The 18,109-nt window shown below is 36.1% G+C and overlaps 1 long non-coding RNA gene and 1 other non-coding gene across 2 annotated transcripts; one reads left to right on the top strand and one right to left on the bottom strand.

Annotated features, from left to right (window-relative positions):
* Positions 1-280: 280 nt before the first annotated feature.
* Positions 281-5,799, top strand: LOC146895717 (uncharacterized). Its single transcript, XR_015734983.1, has 2 exons — positions 281-369; positions 5,207-5,799. It is a non-coding gene; the product is annotated as an uncharacterized LOC146895717 (long non-coding RNA).
* Positions 5,800-15,470: 9,671 nt separating this feature from the next.
* On the bottom strand, positions 15,471-15,574 carry LOC125393013 (U6 spliceosomal RNA). The gene has a single exon (XR_007229677.1). It is a non-coding gene; the product is annotated as a U6 spliceosomal RNA (small nuclear RNA).
* Positions 15,575-18,109: the final 2,535 nt, after the last annotated feature.

Genomic DNA, 18,109 nt, shown 5'->3' with positions numbered 1-18,109 from the left:
GTAATGCTCCCTTTGTTTTTATTTTGTGGGATAATTTGAGGAAAACTGTTGTTAACTTTTCCTTGAAAGTCTGGTAGAATTCTGCACTAAAACCATCTGGCTCTAGGCTGCTTCCCCATAATTTCAATATCTTCTGTTTCACTAGCGGTTATTGGCCTATTTAAATTGTTCACCTACTGGCTTAGGAGGCCCTTCTGTTTATGTGTTACTTTCATTGGTTAATGAATAAAGAAACTGCCTTGGCCTTTTGATAGGGTAGAACTTAGGTAGGTGTGGAAAACAGAATTGAACGTTGGGAAGAAGAAAGCAAAGTCAGGGAGAAGCCATGGGTTCTCCACCTGAGATGGACGCCGGGTAGAATCTTTCCCGGTAAGCCACTACCATGTGACAAAATACAGATTAATAGAAATGGCTTAAATTAAAATGTAAGAATTAGCCAATAAGAAACTAGAGCTAATGAACCAAGCAGTGTTTTAATGAATACAATTTCTGTGTGGTTATTTTGGAGCTAAGCTAGCCGGGTGTCTGGGATAAACAAGGGGGCCTCTCCTTGCAACAACCTGCCTTTGATCTAAGTTTAATAAATAGTACCTATTGTGAAATTAGCTATTTCTTTTCAATTTTTCAATTTTTTAGAATATAGGTTTTTAAAGCATATCCTTTTGATCTTCTGGATTTTCTTATTGTCTATTGTTATGTCCTCCTTTCTTTTCCATATTTGATTTTGATAATTTGGATATTCTCCTTCTGCCTTTTAGTTATGTTGGATAATAGTTTATTTATCCTGTTTATTTTCTCAAAGAACCATCTCTTTTCTCATTGATTCTTTGTATTGTTTTCTTTGTTTCTATTTTATTGATTCCAGCTCTCAGTCTGCTAATATCTTGCCATCTACTCTTGCGTGTGCTTACTTCTTTTTGTTCTAGAACTTACAGCTGTTCTATTAAGCTGCTAGCATGAGATCTTTCCAATTTCTTTATGAAGTTAGTGCTATGAACTTAATGCTATGGTCTTCCCTCTCAGCATTGCTTTCATTGTGGCCCACATGCTTGGGTATATTGTGTATTCATTTTTATGAAATTGTAGAAAGTCTTTTATTTTTTTTCTTTATTTCTGTCTTGATTCATTTTTCATTCAATAGTGAGTTATTCAGTTCCCATGAATTTATAAGCTTTCTGTTGTTTCTGTTGTTGTTACTATCAATCTGTAATTCGTGGTGATCAGGATGCAAGTAGTAGTTTCAATTTTCTTGTACGTGTTGAGACTTACTTTGTATTCAAGTGTGTGATCACTTTTGGAGACAGTTCCCTAAGTTGCAGAGTAGAAGTTATATTGTTTGTGTTTGGTTGAAAGGTCTATACATATCTGTTGTGTCCATTGATTTACAACTTTAGTTAGTCCCGCATTTATCTGTTCAGTTTTTGTCTGGTTGACCTGTCTATTGGTGAGAGTGGTGTATTGAAGTTTACCACTCTCACTGTGTGGAGGGTCAATATGTGATTTAAGCTACAGGAGTGTTTATTTTACAAATGTGGGTGCTCTTGTGTTTGGAACATAGATATTAAGAACTGAAATGTCAGCTTGATGGATTTTTCTTTGATGAGCATATAGTGTCCTTCCCTATCTCTTTTGATTAGTTTTGGTGTAAAGTATTAGTTAGATATGAAAATTGATACACCGGCTTGCTTCTTAGCTCCATTTGCTTGGAATAATATCCTTGTCCATCCCTTCATACTGAAGTAATGTCTATCATTGATATTGAGGTATGTTTCTTGGATAGAGAAGAAAGGTGGATCCTGCTTCTGCATTCATTCTGTTTGTCTGTGTTTTTCTATTGGGGAACTGAAATCATTGATATTAGGAGATATCAATGACCACTTTTTCTTGGTTGTGTTATTTTGGTGGTGGTTGTAGTAGTGTTGGTGGTGGTAGTGGTGGGGTATGTGAGAGTGTATGTGGGGTGTGTTTCTCTTTTTTTGATTGCAATGATGTTAAATCATTTATTTCCTGTGCTTTTATGTGTGTAGCTAACCACATCTTTAGGCTTGAGTTTTCCGTCTAGTACCTTCGGCTGTATTTGCAGGGAGCTATTGTTTAAATTTGACTTTATCATGGGATATCTTATTTTTTTCCTCTATAGCAATTGAAAGTTTTGTTGGTTATAGTACTCTGGATTGGCATCTGTGGTCTCTTAGACTCTGCAGCATATTTGTCCAGGCCCTTCTGGTTTTTAGAGTTTCCATTGAGAAGTCAGATATAATTCTTATAGGTCTGCCCTTATATGTTACTTTATCTCTTCCCTGATAGTTTTTAATCTTTCTTTGTGCTATATGTTTGATGTTTTACTTATTATATGATAAGTAGACTTTTTCTGGTCTAATCTATTTGATGTTCTGTACGTTTCTTGTACATTTATAGAAATCTCCTTCTTTAAGTGAGTAAATTTTTCTTCTATGATTTTGTTGAAAACATTTTCTGGGCCTTTAAGCTGGGTTTCTTCTCCTTCCTCTCTTCCTGTTAATCTTAGGTTTTGAATTTCCATCGTGTCCCATATTTCCTGGATGTTTTGTGTCAGGAGGTTTGTATGATGTTTTTTAAATTTAACCTTTTCTTTTATGCATAGATCCATTTTATGAATCATATCTTCAATACCTGAGATTCTCTTTGATCCCTTGTATTCTGTTGGTGAAACTTGCTCTTCTGTAGTTCCTGTTCAAGTTTCTAAATTGTTCATTTCCGAAATTCCCTCAGTTTTGGTTTTCTTTATTGATTCTATTTCTAATTTTGGATCTTGAACAGTTTTATTTATTTCCTTAGACAGTTTGTTTACGTTTTCCTGGATTTCTTTAAGGGTTTTTTTAATTCCCTCTTTACAAATCTCTATCCTAATCATAATGACTATTTTAAGGTCTCTTTGTGCTTATGTTATGTTGGAATATTTGGGGCTTGCTGTAGCAGGATAGCTGAACTGTAGTGAAGACATGTTGCCTGACTATTGTGCTTCATGTACACATCTCGTCATCTGGATTTGGAATGATGAACAGACAATGTGCTAGTTTTTGGATTAATCTTTGCTGTATGGGTGTTTTGTTCCTTGGCCTCTGCTTCCTCTCTGGATTGTCAGAGAGTGTGATGGCTGTGTCTTGGCTGTTTTTCTGTCCCCTTGAACTGGCGTGTTCACATAGAATGCCAGCTGCTGTTGGTGGCTGGGAAATTGGAAAGAATTGGAGAAAGAAATTTGATGGAAAAGGTCCTTGTGATCTGTTAGGGATAGGATCATAGAAAAATGGAGACTAGGGCAGGTTTCCAACTACAGAACTGGAAATGAAACTGGGGGAATTGGATCTCAGGAGCAGAAGGAGAGGTGTGGATCTGTCTTCAGCCTAGCTATTGCCCTTTGGTTAGCAGTTAGGGTATGCTAGAGTTGGGGTCTGAGGTAAAGTGATGATTGGAGGAATAAAGGCTAGGAGAAGACAGTTTGTGAATCCACAGGAGATGTGGACAAGGGTGAGGGAAGGCTGCAGCTGGTGTTCAGTTGCAGTGCTCAAGACAAGACTGCAGGACAGGGAGACAGGAGATCTGCAGGCAGTCTGCCTGTTTTTCTGAAAAGCCTATTCTTTATTTTCTAAGACACTATATCTTTTGAAAAACTGCTTTTCTTTTTCTCTAGAATTTCCAATCACTGCTACATGTATGGGAGACAACAGATTTAAGAGAGAATAGCCCTCCACTTTTTTGTTCCTGTTAGTACAACTCTGATTCATCTGCTGGTCAGACCCCACATTCAATATTTCTTAACCTTGAGAGACTGACTTGAGAATGGCAAGGCCAGGGTGTGCACAAAAATCCCAGCTGACCCGGGGCTCTCCTCATGGTGATCTATCTTATCTCATCTAGAACCTGGCACCTCTGGCACATGAATTCCTATGGAATAGCCAATATAGTTCTGAGGGCTGAAACTTATTGAAAGGATGTTTGACATTTAGAATTATTATCCTTAAAAATATTATCTAATAAGTCCAAGAAAGACACTTAGTCCTTTTGTCACATCATAAACCTCTGCATGAGGTTTTGATAACACATGGTATGTTTCTTTCCATGAATCCATGGTATTGTAAGACTATGTTTCCCCTGAAGGTTAATTCCTTAGGCTTTTGTAGTCTTTCCTCATTATGTCCTTCATTCAGAGATTTGATCTTCAGACTGAAGTCAAATTTATTATCATCACCTTTCTGAACCAATTCATTGGAACTAATAATCAATTTATACCCACAACAGAGTTTTGCTAATTCTCTTAGGTTGATCCCTTCCTCTTCTAATAAAGTTTATATTACTTATTTCGATTTCTACAAATTCAATTCTTAGTTCTTTACTTATACATTTACAAATATAGACTTTTTTATTTCAAATATGCGTGATTATGAGACAAACATTAGTTTCAAAAACTGAATTTTTTAAATAAAAGCAATATTGAAATGACAGCAAATCACATACTAAATTGTACTTATAATAAATCAGAAGAGACACCAAATCTGAAGTCATTGATGATTTAAAATAAAGTCAGTGACTTGGAGTTGATAGAGTTGAACATGAGCTCAGTGGGGGGGGGCAGAGTGATTCCAGCATTTGTGGTCAAAAGTCACACAATTGAAAGCAACCAGAAAATGAAAAGGTTAGGCAAAGGGAATCAAGTACATTATGTCTTTCATGAATGTCAAAATCCTCTTGTGACACACAAAAATACTACAGGGGGTTAAACTGAATCAGACTTTTGAGTGTCTTCTCGCTTAGGACAGAGTTCTTCTTGTTCCTTAAGCAGCAAACAAAGCACTTGTAATTATTTTTAAAAGTCAGAATGGTGCAGGACAATTGTCTATATTCTGCCAATTATGTTTTAAATAAACGCTGATTGGCCAGTAGCCAGGCAGGAAGTATAGGTGGGACAACCAGACAGGAATTAGAGGCAGGTCAATGAGAACAGGAGAATTCTGGGAAGAGGGAAACTCCCTCTGCTATCCTGTCCAGACATAGAAGAAGGAAGATGTAACCTGCCCCACTGAAAAAGGTACTGAGCCATGTGGCTAACACAGATAAGAATAATGGCTAATGTAAGTTATGAGTTAATAAGAAGCCTGAGCTAATGGGCCAATCAGTTTATGATTAATGTAGACCTCTGTGTGATTTCTTTGTCACTTCTCGATTGCAGGAACCGGGCAGGACAGAAACTGCAGACAACATCAGAAAGAATAGCGTCTCTTGTAACAAAAGTGAATGGTAACCATGGTAACTGTGGTCAGAATCAGAACCACAGTCACTGTCATCAGCTTGACCCAGAACCAAACCCAGAGCCCTAGCCAGCTACATCCACAGCCTTTAGAGAAAGCTTCATAGCAGCAGCAGCCCACAGTTTTGGGAGGTGCATACATCAGGAGTTGCCAACCAGGAGCTTGGCACATCTGAATGCACCTGAAATCTCAGACTTGCAACATGCAGTTGGGAATGGGTGGGATGCATCCAGGCTGCAATTTGCTTCAAGTAAACTCATTTTAATAGGTACTTCAATTGTGTTAGGAAGTCTCTTTTTAATTGGTTGTCTCCTAGTATTTATTTCTAGTTAATAATGGGCCTGAAACAAAATTGACTTTTATTTCATCATCCTTTTTATACTAAAAGTAAAGGTCTTATGACTCATAGTCACAGTGCTACATAAATCAAAATATGTACTTTACCTTCTAATTAAATTGAGCAGATTTGAAACTGTATGTGTGTGTATACATGTATAAATATGTTTGTTCAAACCCTTACTGAGTAAGATGAGTATTATTTCTATAGTTTACAGGAAATAATATTGGTTAAAATTAAAATAAGTGTCTGGGACAGAAGCATATAGTTGTACTATAACAGAGGTAAAGCTTAGTCATGAAATAGCAAATTCCAGACTTCTTATGTCTGATCTCAAATTAAAAGGCAAAATTCCAGTAACTGTCTTTCACTAAAAAACATTGAAATGTCAATATTGGCATTTCATAGAAGGCACACATTCATGATTTTTTCATTAATATCTCATTTATACTTGTCATTCCCACCACTCATCACAGATACTCCTTCTAAAGTAGACAGATACCATCACAGAAAATGACAAGTGTTTGAAATATAAAGATATAACAAACCATGAAGTGCTCAATCCCAGCTGATGCATCTACAATACTAACGCTTAGGGAAAACAGCAGAAGAGAGAGAATAAAATTATAAGAACCAGAGGGCAAGGATGTAAAGTTTTGGATCCTATGTATGATATAGAACTCCACCCAGAAAAAATCTCAACAGTATCATTGATTAAACAAGACCTTAGGAATGGAACCACCAGCTGACATTGCAACGTGGGTGTAAAAAATTTCACAAGGTACCAACTTTTGATGAAGTGTTACAGTCAATTAATAGCCGCTAATAGAACCAGCATTGCTCAGCAATGAATCCCCTGATGGGTTATCCAATCCCAAGTGGTCAGTCCTAAACAATACACATAGCCCAACACTAAGTGAAGTCAAGAGACTGTATTTATATATAAACATGCATGTATGTGTGTGAGAGAAGCAATAATTAATGGAAAAGAAGGCATAACTTTGGAAGGAAGTTGGTGTGTGATACAGAAGAGTCACAGGAGTTGAAGAATGGGCAGAAACAACACAAATATAGTATTCATAAATGAAATTCTCAAAATTTTTTAAAAATTAAATTTAAACTCACAACATTTCTTAAATTTGTTTTGACATTCCTGCATTTATAGATGCCAAATGTAACTGGCAGTTTTTAGCTTACCCACTCCCCCATTCAGGCCACTCTAGATTTGAGGTTAGAGTAACCTATATTCTTCTGCCAGAAAGAACTAAGACAAGAGAAAGAGAAAGTGACAATGGTTTTTACAATCTTATATGTCTATAAGGAAATAATTCACTACTTTTCTGTGTTTCATTTTCTTCATCCTAAAATAATGTAATCCTATGTGAAATCTCGGAGTGTGAGGAGGATTTGAGTTAATACGAGTCAGTGGCTAACAGTGGGCACAGTTTCACAAGGCTTGTTTCTAATATAAAGTCGAGTGTCTGCTCCTACTGCCCCTCACACTTACAAGAGTGTGAATTCCTTGGACTCTAAAATTTTACCATAGATCATTAAACTTACAGTACTGAGTAAATTAATATAGTCTATAAATGTTTGATGCATGACTGTTAATACATCAGAATCCAAACAGAGAGGTGGATTTTTATCTATCTGCAAAGTATACACCACACACACACACAACACACCACACACACACACACACAATTTACCTAACTCCTACTTTAGATTTCTGACTTCCTTAGTACTAGACAGATGATGTCTTCTTCATTATGACCAGGTTTCTATACTCCTACTAATACTATTTGCTCTCTTCCTCTATTAAAAGTTATACTACAATCTGATCTTCTGTCTTTTGATTCTGTATCCAGCATTGTCATTTTTCTGAAGCCTCCATATTCCAGAGTTACTCTTTGTTCGCATAGATACAGCAACTACACAAAATTTGAAGAGGCAGTCAGAGATGTATACCTCCTGGAAGCTAGAATTGAAAGCGCAATGTGTGCATCTGTTGATGGCTCCTCTGTGCTCTAATTCCTTCAGAGTCAGGGCAGCTGTGGTTGCCTATGTTTTCCCAGACAGAACTAATTACTATAGGAACCTCTTAAGCTGCCAGTCTGACCCACTAAGCCTTACATCTATTTATCTTGTCTATGGTCTCTTGGATGTGACAGAGAAAATAAAATACAGCTCTCTAATAATATTGAAATGCATGGCATAAAGACAACATCCCCAGAGCCAATTTCTATATTTTTAAACACCATGAAGAACCGTTTTCATTGTGTTTATAGTAAAAGCAACCATTTTCCCTCTCCTAATACTACTTTTCTAATCATTTAAAACTCATTTACTTCCCCCCACATTCCTAACCTTTGTGTTTTCATTATCCTTATCTTTGTGGACCTGTTTGTGGCTTTTCTTCCAAGAAGATCAGCATGACTAATCTGATGGCTGTCAAATCATAGAAGAATCAGAAGGAATATTTCTCCAGGAATGTCATTTTCTTTATAATAATTATCAACATCATAATCATGTTTAGTAAATGGTGAATTTCAGATATCTAGATAGTTTTTACATCAAAAGAACACACAATTCAAATAAAGGAAGAAAAATAGAAAGAAAGAAAGAAAGAAAGAAAGAAAGAAAGAAAGAAAGAAAGAAAGAAAGAGAAAGAAGAAGAAAGAGAGAAAGAAAGAAAGAAAAAGCAGACCTAAACAGAGAACTCTCAACAGAAAAATCTAAAATGACTGAAAGACACTTAAGGAAATGTTCAACATCCTTAGTCAACAGAGAATTGCAAATCAAAACAACTCTGAGATTTCATCTTACACCTGTAAGAATGGTCAAGATCAAAAACATTGATGGCAACTTATGCTGGAGAGGTTGTGAAGAAAAGGGAACACTTCTGCATTGCTGGTGGGAATGCAAGCTGGTACAACCCGTTTGTATGTCAGTGAGGTGATTTCTCAGAAAATTAGTAAACAACCTTCCTCAATACCCAGTAATACCACTTTGGATATATATCCAAAGGATGCTCAATCTTGCCACAAGGACACGTGCTCCACTCTGTTCATAGCAGCACTGTTTAACATAGCCAGAATCTATAAACATCCTAAATGCCCCTCGACCAAAGAATGGATAAGGAAAATGTGATACATTTACACAATGGAGTACTACACTGCAGAAAATAATAATGACATCTTGAATTTTTCAAGAAAATGGATGGAACTAGAAAACAACATTTTGAATGAGGTAACCCAGACACAGAAAGACAATAATCACATGTACTCACTTATATGTGGTTTTTAAACATAAAGCAAAGAAAACCAGCCTACAAACCACAATCCCAGCGAATTTAGACAATAATGAGGACACTAAGAGAGACTTACATAGATCTAATCTACATGGGAAGTAGAAAAAGACAAGATCTGCTGAGTAAATTGGGAGCATGGGGAACTTGGGGGAGGATTGGGGGAGTAGGGGAGAAGCAGGAAGGGGAGCAGAGAGAAATGTAGAGCTCAATAGAAGTCAAAAAAGATGGTCTTTGAGATGATAGACACATCTAACCTGATCTAAACAAAGCATAATACTCACATGTGTAAAAACATCACAATACCCACCTGAGACATATGATTTTTATATATTTTGTATCAGTTAAAAGTATTTGCTATGACTGATTGATATCCACAGGAGACCTTCCCTTTTCTAAGAAGAAACAAAAGAAGAGTGGATGGAAAAGAACCAGAAGAGAGGTGGGAGGGAGAGGTTGGGAGGTGTCAGGGGGGAGGAAACTGTGATAAACAAACAAACAAATGAATAAATAAATAAATAAACTCAACTTTATTAATCATCACTTGTGCTAAGGACAAAGGCTTATATTCTCAACCATTTGAGCAATTTTTTATTACACAATCATGATTGATAAGCTGCCAGTTTTTATCCAGTAGAATTCTCAACCACAAATAAGACATACATATCACACACCCTTCCCACAAGGTTCAGAGAACATTTTGGAAGGAAAGCACAAAGATTGTAACAGCCAGAGGCCAGTGAGAAATAGAGCTAAACAGTGTCTTCTGGATATGACAAGGCCTTTGCTCCCATGAGCTCACAGCAGCTATGGTGGCCTGCATAAGACCAAGACAGCTGACATTCAGGTCAGCATGAACTGGAGAGGGTTAAATGAGCTCCCAGTCCTAGATGAGGAGGTATTGACACTCAATGGTTGCTAGCAGCTTTCTTTAGGGTGTGGCTCTTGGTAGGTTGGCCATGTTTAAGTGGATAGCACGTACCCATTCACATATGGACAGCACTAATTGGATTTGGTGGGTTATTTTTTTTAAAGGATATGAAGTTGGAAATGAGCACAAGGAGGATCTAGGAGGAAATGAATGGGAAAGAAGAGTGTGGATATCATCAAAATAAGTTGTATATATATACATAAAATAAATTGTACATATATATTAGATAGTCATCTACCAGGCAGTAGTAGCACACACATTTAAAATCCCAGCATTCAGGTGGCACAGGCAAGTATATCTCTAAGTTCAAGGCCAGCCTGGTCTACAGAGCAAGTTCCAAAACAGCCAAGGATATTATACAGAGAAACACTGTTTCAAAGAGAGAGAGAGCGAGACAGACAGACAGACAAAACAATAAAATGGCCATCCTTCAGTCTAGCATTTCTCTACATCTATTTATCAAATCGTTTCTCTCTCAATTAATTCTATAACATTAGTTGCCTTCATTAATTTTTTGGTAGTGTCAATAAGCATTAGGTCTTCATTAAGCACACACAGCACAATCGATATATTAGTTCAACAGTTAAGCGAAATTCTAGCCTGAGCAGCCAATGGGCATTCAGCACAATTGTTGGAGACTTCTGGCCTACACTGAGAAAATAAATGTATACGTGGTTGCTAAGTTTCCTTGATACAAACAATAGATGTCATACGTGCAAAGTGCATGAGACATGGGAGGGGCAAAGGTGAATAATCCATTTCACCTTCTTTTTCTCATGAAGCTTGCTAAAAGAACACACTACTCGCTGTTTACACAGTTTTCCTATCCATTCATTGGAATCTAAGCAAAGTGCAATCCCTCTTACCTCTCTAAAGCATACATCATGTTCACTAAGATAATCCCATCTGACCTGACATAGGTTAAGTGGCAATTTAAAATTACTAATGTTATTTTACAACAAAGCTGAGAATAAAACCAACCATTCACAAAACAAACTTCTCCTTCCCATCAACATAGTACCTATTATGTGAAGTAGTTCACATAATTATTTCTTATTAATAATATAATGAAAAGGATCATTTTTCCTTGCCTTGCTACTTATCTGTATAATACGTTCACAAATATGAAGGTGAAATTCAGCATTTCCTATACATTGTTTCCAACGCCTGGGAAATACCCCTGCTAAAATCTCCCTTTGGACCTTCAGTAGAAGTGTCACCTCCTCCAGAAAAATGTCTTTGGTTCATACAGTTTAACATTTCTCCTCTCTCTACAGCCATCATCCCTGCTATACTACACTACAGTTTTTTCATGGCTTCGCTACCTTTCTCTCTGAATTCTGTGTGCTTGCCAACAATGCCTCTATTACTTATCTATCCCTAAGACACAGTCCAACGTCTGACTTAAAAGTGTCAGTTGAGCTGAAGATAGTTAAATAAATAAAATATGAGCAGGAAAATGAATTACTGGTTAACTAAAATAACTGGTTAAAAATTACTGGTTAAAAAATAAAAACATTGATCTGATATTTGAGATCTCATTCTTACATTCTATTATATTATTTTAATATAGATAAAACAATCAAAATAACAGTTTAGATAACAATAGAAATTTTGTATTTGAACATAAAAAATTCTAACATACTAGCCTCATGTTCTTAAATGTGTCCTGTGCTGACTTTGGAGGAGCAGAATTTAATATTGTTTTGCTAAATACATGTGTCAAAGTTCCATCTAAATATTTGTGTATTTCCATTGACAAGTGTTACTTTCAACCTTGTTCAGAAAAGCTTTTTTTGCACTGAGTGGAAAAGAATGAAAAGACTCATAGCTACTAAAAGTTCCGAGATTGAGTAACTATTAAATACCCATCCCTAAGACATCCATATCACTCCTTCCAAAACTCAGCCATCACTGAAGAGACAGAAAGGGTAATGGAAAAGAAGGATGTGGAGCAATATCTTCTTGGTTTTACATGATTAGTTCACTCATGAGATTATTGCAACTGAGGTTCCTAGCATAAGACTGGGCCTGTTAATCTTTACTCATGAATGGTATTTGGAATTCATGGAGATCACTTGCCTGGGGATCTACTGATTATTGATAGATGGATGTTGAGGGAGGAGGAGTCATTGGGTTCAGTGGTATAGACGATGGATGAGTCTCCTATGTTTCAATGACTAGCTACAAAGCCACAGGCATGTGTATATTGTGTGTATCAGTAGGCTACAAAACAAAATGACATGAAATCAGGAGAAGGACTTTTAATGGAAAAGGGGAGGATTAGAGCAGATAGGAAGGGAATCAGACAGGGTAAGGGTAGATGTAATCAGAGTATATTTTATACATAAGAGAAATTGTCAAGGAATAAATTTAGGTTTACTGTAAGTATCTTATGACAACCACAAACTAGTTAATATATAACTGAAGTTAGGGGATTACCAATGAGGTCCCACCACTCCATGAGGAACTATTGGGCAGTTAATGGTAGTTGGGGCAGAAAATATCATTTTTTTCCAGTGGAATAACAACTGATAAGTTGCCCAAACTACCCACAGTACATTGATATGAATTGTAGACTGCAAAAGGTTCCTAATGAGTATGTCCTACATTTAGTCGACAAGACAACACTCAGGTCTTTCTTACACCCTGTCTTTTCTCATGGAACTCTCTCCTGTGTACACAACCTCCACCACACAGACAGCAGGCAAGACCAGTCTAAACTTCTTTTATTGAGTCTTTAGCAGAACCTTTTATCCTAAACAGTGTGAATGTCTTTGCATATAGGTAAATTAAACACATTAATTAAGAAAAAAATATATATTTTACTGTATATAGAATGTTCATTTTAATATTATATACAAAGAAAATATTCATAAATCTTAATAAAAAACAAAAACAATGCTAGGTATAGCATTGTTACATTCTTTATCTTGTTTCTTTTGTTTGTTTTCTCATAAATTTATTAATATCATAAGTGGGATGAATTATTTTGGTTTATCTTGCATGCCTAAATCTTGTGCATGTGCTGCACAATTGCTATATTTAAACACACCAAATCCAGTTGGATATATGACATTCTTTCAGTAATTCTCTGAAAAAAAACTATATCAAAGAAAAACTGAATCTTCATGAGACTATTACTTGTACCAGGTAAAAGACATGGAATTCCTAGCCTAGAGCATTTAAAAAGGCATTTCATAGAAGGGTAAGTCTTAGGAAATAAACAGAACTCAGTAAGACAAGGTCCGAGGTAGAGAAGAAGTAATGGATAATGTTATTTAATGTCCACATTTTCATCACTTGGCAATTTTTAACAATTAAGATGACTTCTACTATCTTCATTGGATGATGGAAAGTTTCCCACAAAGCTCAGTGAGAAAATGACCCAGTTTCCAGTACTTGGGAATAACAGTGATTAAAATGTGTAATGAGAGCTCTGATATTCCTCTCCGCTGGGTATACCACACCCAAAAGATGCTCATAAAAACAATGATCTAGTTATTAAGTCTATACACTGACTAATGTTACAACCACCACAATGCTTTATTATAAACACTGTCTGCCGTTGCTACAAAATTTACTCTGTCATTCTACTATAACAGCGTGTGAGTATGGGCCTGCCAGCAGCACACGGCTTATGGAATGGTCCTTCCTCCTATAGCTAAAGTGAGTTCTTTCTCTGTAGCTTTATATCACCAACAGAATATAATCTGTTAAATGTTGGGAAGATCAAAAATAAGAATGGTAACTCTTTATTTAGATGAAGCTAGTAGTCTGTGTACCTAATTTATGTAAGCAAAAGCCCAAAGAAGGCATGTTGGCATGTTTGGGATCAGTTAATTTGATGCTGATGCTGGTAACCCAGGCAATAGTTCTTTCAGAATAGCAAAGCCTGTGTTTGCAGCCAATAGTGTCCCAGTTTTATGGTGCAATAACAAAACATGTGAGCTGTGTTAGTTAGTATATGTTAATTACTTTTTTCTGGCCCTTTCAGGACAAGAGAACTACAGTATATTGTTTCAAAAAAAAAAAAAAACTCAAATCATGTCAAGTCCCATCCAGCCCTAGTTCTACACATCCTCCCAGAAGGCATGCACACCCAAGCAATAAAAACACTAGCAGGAACTCATTTTCCAGACAGGCAGAGGGAGGATGAGTGATGGTTCTTTGAGACTACTCATGGCTAGTGGTGCCGTAACCTGATGCTTTGTTTAACATAAGGTTATTAGGAATTAACAATTTCTTTAGTCACTCTGCCTCAGGAGTAGCATTCAGTTCATGAGACCATCAGTGCCTGTGCAGATAAACCTCAGTGTTCCAGGTTCTCAGAACAAATAGAAAATGACTGGCATGGTGCAAAATAAATACACATTATCACTTCTAATATTGTACATGGGTTAAATAATTCACTAAAAAAGCAATGACTCGGGATGGATGGGGAGATGGATCAGGGAGTGGCTGGAGTGCCTGCTACACGAGTGTGGGGACCTAAACTAAGATCCCTGGAAGGCACACGCAAGAGTGGCGTGTGTTCGAAAACCCAGTGGTAGGGAGGCAGATGTAACTTGGAGATCACTGACCAGTCAGACTAGGCAGCTTCAAAAACTCAGGTGGAGATTGATTGAGGAAGACATTCACCATCACCCTTGGCCCGTCTATGTACATTCACACACCCCACACACAACAAGTTTTCTTTCAGCATGCAGCTTACAAAGTACACGGTACAGTTTGTAGCACATATTTGGTTTTTATCTAAAATTTCACCTCAAAGACAATCAAAGGATCTGACTGTAAAGAACCCTTGAGTGAACAGTTAAACCGTATGTTCTTTAGCTCTCAGATCATTCTATCTTCTCCACCCCTGGATGAAACAACAATACAATCTTTCCTTAAAAGTAAAAGACATGAGATTTTCTGCTTTCAGATTGCTTCCTCAGCATTAAACCCAAGTTCCTAAATTGCCAATAAAACCAAGGAGTGTTTAACCAGATCAGTGGTCTGCTGCTCCATTGATTGTGTTAATCAATGGCCTTAGGGGATCAACAGACAAAGATGTGGTCCTGCTACTCCATCGCATTACATCATCTCACCGATGCGTTTTGTATCCTAACAAGTATTTTAATATTGAAAGTCTTCATAAATCAAGAATTTGTATATAAGATTTAAACATTGAAATACTTTATTTTAAACTTCAGATAAGAACTATTATCATGAAAAGACAAAGTACTGGTCATTTCTTTAACTCAATTGAAAACCTCAATCTTTTCATGAGTTTGATTGCATAAGATGCCACAGATTAAACACAGTTTTGTATTTACTCCATGTTGTGCTTATAAAAAAAACTTAGCTGTGATATTTATAGCCTAAAGTAATAATACAAAACTTTCTAAAGCAATTCAAAAAGATCAAAGTTTTTCTAGTGTCAAGGGAGTAAATGAAAACACTCCTTTTAAAAAGAACTCATGGCGTGTTTCTGTGTTTGGTTTGTAAGCGTTTTATTGAGACTCTTTAAACCTATGTTCATCAGGGATATTAGCCTATAGTTTCTTTCTTGTTGTTATTGCTGTGTTTTTAACTGTTGGTTATTATAACAATAATGTTACTGAGAAAAATATAGAATGCTTCATAAACTTCCATGTCACCCTTGCTCTAGGCCCTGTGAATCTACTGTGTAGTTCCAATTTTAGTATACATGCTGCTTAAGCAAGCACGTAATTGAGTTAATTCACCTGAAGAGATGACAAGAGGAGGTAAGCAATCTAGCGAATTGTTATCTGCTTTGTTTCGCATCGGGCAAGAGTATAAAACAGCACAAAAGACGAAGGATGAACTGTTAGAGTCCAGTGCAGTTCGCTGTGCTTTCTGTAGCATGGAAAGTAATTTAATTTCTTATCTATACATTTTTCTAATGGCTGAGTCTGCTTTTCCCTTTCTTTCATTATCCAATGTTATAGAGATCAAATAATTTAAAAACTATTTTGTTCCCCTTTAACAATATTTATTTGGTTCTTGCTCCAAAATAAAAACTTAAAAACTAAACTCAATATGTTAGCACCTCCTTTTATTTTGTTCTACTCACAGAACTTGATTTTATTTTTCATTCTTTCTAAAACTCTTTCTGCCACTGGATATTTGTTGAAGTAATAAGGGAAACATCTTATACATGAAATTGCCCTATTTGTGAATATAAAACTTTTAAATAAAGAGAAATCAACTTGGTTCTCTTTTAGACAAAAATTAGAAAGAATCAAATTAGATCCTGTAAATGGAGACTGCTCATTCGTTCCCAACAGCCCAGACCCACAAATAATCACACAGATTACAACACTGCTTGGCCTATTAGCTCAGGCTTCTTGTTAACTAACTCTTACATTTTGAATTAACCCATTTCTATTTATCAATGTATCACCACAAGGCCTACCAGTAAGATTCCAATATCTGTCTCCTTCAGCAGCTACATAGCATCTCCAGACTCTGTTTTCTTTCTCCCTGCATTCAGTTTCGTTTTTCCACCCAACTCTATTCTGCCCTACCATAGGTCAAAGAAGCTTCTTTATTAATCAATGGTAATAAAACATATTCACAGCATACAGAGGGGAATCCCACATCAAGATCCCATCAAATTTACCAAGTTAGATACCTTTGGGTGTTTTCTGGATTCTGGGTCTTCAAATGTCAATCATAGCTAATATAAAGAGTTCTCTATTCCTTGTCACCCTTGAAAAGTCATATTATTTCTCTGATAGCATTTCCTTGTTTCTTCTCTATCTCAGGAGGATATACTCCGTAAACTGTAGAAGAGACATGAGCTTCTGTGGAAAGCTTCCAGGGACCCAAGAAATACTCAAATATAGACAGAAGAAGAAACACACATGCCAAGTACCTATGCCTCAGCATTGAACCAAGGACAAATTAACTATTGCAAAATGGAGACAGATGTGCCTAGAGGTACTTCCAGAAAACTTCATAGTAAGGGGAAAATAAGCAGGCAAGTTCAGTAAGTAATATAAATAGGGCAGAGAGGATCGTCACGAATCCTCTTGTTTCCTGTTGGAATTGTCTACTTTGTCATGACTCTTTTTCAGGCCTTCCAACATGCAGGGCCTATTTAGAATCAATTACAGTTTCTTATGACCTGTAGGGGATCAGTTATGTATATTTTTTAGTATTTGAACTTCAACCCTTTTCATTATTGGACAATGTTCCATTGTACACAAAGTATTTACCCAAGTGTCAACTTACAGAAACTAGCTTTTTCCATATATTGCCTATTATGAATAATAATTTTATGCTCACCAACAGGTTTTTAGGTAGACATGTGGTTGGGTTTTTTTTTTGTTTTTTTTTTCTCAAACATTTCAAAGAACGCAATTGTTGGGTCATGTGACCAACTTTTGTGTTTTGCCTTTTAAGAAATTGCCAGGTTATTTTCCAAATATCTGTACCATTTAGATTTCCCTCACAGTGTGTGAGTATCCTAATGTCCCCATATCATCAGCAACCCTGTCACCTGAATGTTCACCCTATTGGTAACAAGATGACATCACGAAAATGATGTGGTTTGCATTTGTCTGATGGCTAATGTTATCACGCATCTTTCCTGTGTGTTTTAGCAATTGTACATCTTCTCTGGGGAAGTAACTATTCAGTCCTGAGGTCCATGTTAAAGTCATATTATTTTTCACTGTGTTTGTGGAAAATTTCCTCATCCATTCTATATGGTCAGTCGTGAGCTGTATGGTTTGCATTTTCTTCCATCCTGTGGTTTGTTCTGAGCATGTCATTGGAAAACAATGTCTCTAATTTGAACAATGTTAAATGTATAAATATTTTTCTTTTGTTATGTCTACTTTTTAACTATAATAAAGTTTTTCCCTAAGAGTCATAAAGATTTATTGCTATATTTTTATAAGAGATGCATGATTTTATATTATGCATAATATATTTAGGTTTATGACCAATTTAAAGTTAGTGTTTCTACCTAGTCAAAAGAAAGAATCAAACTTTATTCTTTTGCATAGGATATTGAATTGTACAGACACCACTTGCTAGATTAACTATTTTTTTACCTATATAAAGAGTGCACTGGTATTCACAAATTATTCACTCTGTGTATGTGTTATGAGGATTTAATAATGTCTTCTTATATTTTATGATTTTTAATTATTCAATTTTTCTTTAATATTTCTTAATGAATATTTTATTTGTGCAAAGAACTAAAGATAAAATTCATAATTCTTTAAAAT

Source organism: Myodes glareolus, chromosome 2 (genome assembly GCF_982192425.1).
Source record: "Myodes glareolus chromosome 2, mMyoGla1.1, whole genome shotgun sequence".
NCBI classification, from domain to species: Eukaryota; Metazoa; Chordata; class Mammalia; order Rodentia; family Cricetidae; genus Myodes; species Myodes glareolus.
The sequence above is the reverse complement of the archived record's forward strand: the minus strand, read 5'-3'. Positions and strand labels throughout refer to the sequence as shown.